Source organism: Myotis lucifugus, unplaced genomic scaffold, assembly GCF_000147115.1.
Source record: "Myotis lucifugus unplaced genomic scaffold, Myoluc2.0 scaffold_10319, whole genome shotgun sequence".
Lineage (NCBI taxonomy): Eukaryota > Metazoa > Chordata > Mammalia > Chiroptera > Vespertilionidae > Myotis > Myotis lucifugus.
This window is the reverse complement of record NW_005881367.1, coordinates 1-4,731: the sequence shown is the minus strand read 5'-3', so window position 1 is coordinate 4,731 and position 4,731 is coordinate 1. Positions and strand designations below refer to the sequence as shown.

Sequence of the window (4,731 nt, the reverse complement as noted above, 5' to 3'; positions counted from 1 at the left end):
GCAGGTGGTCAGTGGAGTGGCTCCTGTCACCATGGTTAGGAGCCTGATATCTTAGGATTTGTGTCCTTGTTCTCCATGTCTTTATTTCTGTTGTGACTTATGTTTGTGACAAATACTTCTGGTGGCCTAACAGAACCCCGTTTTTGGGGGGTGGGGAGTGTGCGCTATTTTTCAACATTCCTTTAAAGGGGGGAGGTGACCACAGGATGTGTGTCTAGCCCATGGGATGTGAGCTGAAGTCCTGGAGAGGGCCTCCCAGTGGGCTCTTCCTCTGGAGCAGATTCATCTGGCATGCCCACGTGCATCTTTCGCCCTTCATATTCCTGTTTTTCTTGCCTGAAACACAGCGTGATGCTGAGGGTGGAGCAGATGTCCTGTGACCACACAGTGACAAGGAACAGGATGGATAGCTGAGTGGAAAGACAGAAGGAGCCGGCTCCGTAAGGCCCTGGTCTGTCCTTCGCAGATGTTTTGTGACGGGAGGAAAATAAATGTCTACTTGCTTCAGCCCCTGACAGTGGGTTTTTCGGTTGCTCCCAGAGGAGTGCAGTGCTAGCAAACATGAAGGTCAACGCGCTGACCCTTTAGTTAAGGCTGTTGACTTCATGCAAGACGTGGACACCTTGAGAGTTGAAGAATGCGAATATCTCCTCTTTGGGAGCCCTTGTTCCCCCTCTTTCCCTGGCAGGGGTAGAAATAAGCTGTTCTGCTACTTTCAAGTCCTTGGAGGAAAGAGGCATTGTGCTGGGCCTTTAAGAACAGCTACTTATGTTAAGAATGTGGAAAGAGAAAGTCAGGGTGGTGCTGCTGGAGCCGGCTGAGCAGGTTTGAGAGAGCTGCTGGTGCATATCTCTTCTCATAAACACTGGGTGATGTCAACTGGTGGCTTGAAATCAACCGTGGTGAGAGTGTTTACATCAGGGGCATAGCAAATATCACACATCAGGGCTTCTGCCCTTTCCTTCTCTTTTTCTGGAGAAAAACATACACCAACACATCCTTGGAAAGATCAAAGGTTTCATTTATAACAACATCAATATTGTTTCATAGCTTCTCTTACTTCCCCCATGCAGTCCAATGAGTGACGAGTGAGCAGAATCAGGGAGCTGCTGATTTATACTGAACACACATGTAAGGGAAAGGCATATGTGTATAATATTTTAACAAAAAATGGATTATAATATACATATTTGTAAGCACCTTGTTTTATATACTTAACAATATGTCATGACGATCCTTGCCTGTGAGTACATAGAAATCCACCTCATCCCTTTCTATCACTATATAGTGATTTCATAACATTGATGTCCCATGGGTAGACATTAAGGTTTTTAATTTTTTGGTTAGGGTTAGCCCTAACCACGAATGTAATGTTTAGAAAATTTTTTGTTTTCCTAACAGGTTCTTGCAGTAAGAGAATATCTTTGTTTTCTTAAAAAATTGCTGGATGGCTTCAAGTTAGAGTCAGAATCCATGATGAATGAGGGGAGGGGAAGGCCAACGGGAGCTGAATTCCCTGGGGGTCAGAGTCATATTGGAGGTGGAGCCAGGAGGAAGCACTTTGAAAGAGACATGGCCAAGGGAGGTCTTTGGAGTTAGATGACGCACACTGAATGAATGTAAATTCAATCTTCCTTCTTACCTCCGAAATATTAGGGACATGCAACAGTGCTCACTCAGTAAGAGTGGAATGGCTTTTGGAATCCACAAAGAAATGCTGGCCAGCGTGGCTTAGTGGTTGAGCATTGATCTATGAGCCATGAGGTTACAGTTCCATCCCTGGTCAGGGCACATGCTCAGGTTGTGGGCTCAACCCCTGGTGTGGGGCATGCAGGAGGCAGCCGATCAATGATTCTCTGTCATCACTGATGTTTCTCTCTCTCCCTCCCTCTCCCTTCCTCACTGAAATCAATAAAAATATATATTTTAAAAAAAGAATAGGGAGAGCAAAGTTGGGGAATTGATGAGTATTGGATCTAGTTTCAGGTGGGTATTCAGTGTGGTGGCTTGGTTAGGATTGGGTAAGGATCATGATGCAGTGGTTTGGGATTGGTGAGCATAGTGAAGTGAGGGTTCCAAAGACTCGTGAAAGGTTAACGGTCATTTTATGTTGTCTGTTGAAAAGTTGAGGATTTAGAATGGATTTGCAACATTTATCTTTCTGGACAAAAGTTGCTTGGAGTAGTCAAGTCGTGCTGATAAAGACAATGAATTGTAATGTCATGCTAATGAAGACGGTTAACCAGGAGCCCTCAATGATTTCAGTTCCCAGACCTAATTTTTGGGGCCCTGGAATCCCTAACCATGGAAGCACTACGTTTGGGAGCATTGAGTTCATGCTGGATATACAGCCTGTCCCTCCAGAACACTCTCCATCCTTTTCCACCCTGCTCTGTGCATGGGGAAAGCTGACCTGCTTAGTTTATATCAATCTGCTCCCTTGCACCTCTGTTCAGCTAATAGGAAATATCAGCAAGAAATCAGAGTGACGAGAGCGAGCCTGGGGTATTTATTCCTCCAGGTTCCTCCTTCAAGATCCTTAGTGGGCTGGCTGCATTCCTTAACTGAATGGCATAGCTCCTGCCACACGGCACTCTCCAAACAGTTCTTTTTATCTCTGGGTTTTCATAACAGTTCTCTCCTCTTGTCCCTACCGGGGCGGGTCCAGGCTCGAAAACAGCCGCAACCGGCCCTGATATACACGTTATCTCTTGTGATTGCCCTTTGGTCTTGCCCACACTTTTTGTAAATAACCCCTTTGTTATTAAGCTCTATTAAAATGACCCAATTCGCCATCTCTTCCAAGTTTGGGGCCTGACTAACTAAGGTTTTGTTGAGTTGTTAATGTAACTGAAGTCTTGTTTTCTATTTGGTGATATTCAGATGATACCTGGCAAGTGTTGGATAAATATTTGTTGACCGAAGGAATGATTAAATGTGTGAATGGCAGGACTTGAACTCCAACTCCTTCTCTCCAAATGTCTAAAAGACAGTTGAGCATTCACATGTAAAGCATTGATGCTTTATGCATTCCGAGTGCAACAGGTGAGCACAGGCTGTGTGGCTCAAGTTTCTAGAGACCTCCACGCTGGGGGTTTTCCCTAGTGATTCAGACCCAGGTGTCCTCCTTCCTAGAGGAGCAACAACAAAGAATAGAAAAAGTATCTGAAATATACACACTAGTGAAGACATTATGTCAATTCAATGAAGAGTAGGGTGATTTCTTCAACTCAAAAACAACGAAAAGATTCAAACCATAAAATAAGAAATGAACACTGATAACTTTTACTTGTATAGGTTATGGTTTTAAAGGCATCATACTGAATGGACTAAAGTTACAGCTACCAGTTATGATTTGGAAAATTTATGTGACCTCTATTACAATTTATTTATTTATTTTTTTATTTACTTTTTTTATTTTATTGATTTTTTACAGAGAGGAAGGGAGAGGGATAGAGAGTTAGAAACATCGATGAGAGAGAAACATCGACCAGCTGCCTCCTGCACACCTCCCACTGGGGATGTGCCCGCAACCAAGGTACATGCCCTTGACCGGAATCGAACCCGGGACCTTTCAGTCCGCAGGCCGACGCTCTATCCACCGAGCCAAACCGGTCTTGGCTCTATTACAATTTATTATACTAAGCATCAGAACATTATTATATACTAGAGGCCCAGTGCACAAAAATTTGTGCACTCGGGGGGGGGGGGGGTCCCTCAGCCCAGCCTGTGCCTTCTCTCTGTCTGGGACACCTCTGGGAATGACCACCTGCTGGCTTAGACCCGCTCCCTGGGAGATTGGGCCTAAGATGGCAGTCAGACATCCCTCTGGCAGCCCGGGAACCCTCGAGGGATGTCCACTTGCCAGCGGGGAGCAGGCCTAAGCTGCAGCCGAACATCCTTAGTGCTGCTGAGGAGGTGGGAGAGGCTCCCACCACCACTGCTGTACTGGCAGCCGTCAGCCTGGCTTGTGGCTGAGCAGAGCTTCCCCTGTGGGAGTGCACTGACCACCAGGGGGCAGGTCCTGCATTGAGCGGCTGACCCCTGGTGGTCAGTGTGCATCATAGTGACCAGTCATTCCCAGTCGTTCTGCTGTTAGGGTCAATTTGCATATTGCCCTTTTATTATGTAGGTTAGAGGCCTGGTGCACGGGTGGGGGTCAGCTAGTTTTCCCTGAAGGGTGTCCCGGATTAGGGTGGGGGTCCCGCTGAGGTGCCTGGCCAGCCTGGGTGAGGGGCTGAGGGCCATTTTCAGGCTGGCCACAGCCCCTTCAGAGTGGGGGTCCCTGGCCAGCCTGGGTGAGTGGCTGATGGCTGTTTGCAGGCTGGTCATAGCCCCCAGCCACTCAAGCTCCCAGTGGAGGCTGGCTGGAAGCAGGTATCTGGGACTTATTTATCTTCTATAATTGAAACTTGGTTGCCTTGAGTGGAGGCCACAGCTGGCCAGGACAGGCAGGAAGCTTGGCTTCCTCCATCGCCAGGGCAACCAAGCCTCCTGCTTGCTCCAGCTCCATGGCTGCCGGCTGCCATCTTGGTTGGGTTAATTTGCATATAGTCGCTCTGATTGGCTGGTGGGCATGGCTTGGGTCGTAGTGGAGGTGTGGTCAATTTTCATGTTTCTCTTTTATTAGATTGGATGAGGTAAATTTGATATAATTATCTTATAATTTTATACCTATGGTGACTAACAATTTCACAACTGCAGGTTCCCATAGAAAAGAAGGAAATCTTA

At 46.6% G+C, this 4,731-nt stretch overlaps 1 long non-coding RNA gene across 1 annotated transcript; it reads right to left on the bottom strand.

Annotated features, from left to right (window-relative positions):
* Positions 1-1,000: 1,000 nt before the first annotated feature.
* Positions 1,001-3,384, bottom strand: LOC111824889. Its single transcript, XR_002827950.1, has 2 exons — positions 2,891-3,384; positions 1,001-2,195 (listed from the first exon to the last, which is right to left on the bottom strand). It is a non-coding gene; the product is annotated as an uncharacterized LOC111824889 (long non-coding RNA).
* Positions 3,385-4,731: the final 1,347 nt, after the last annotated feature.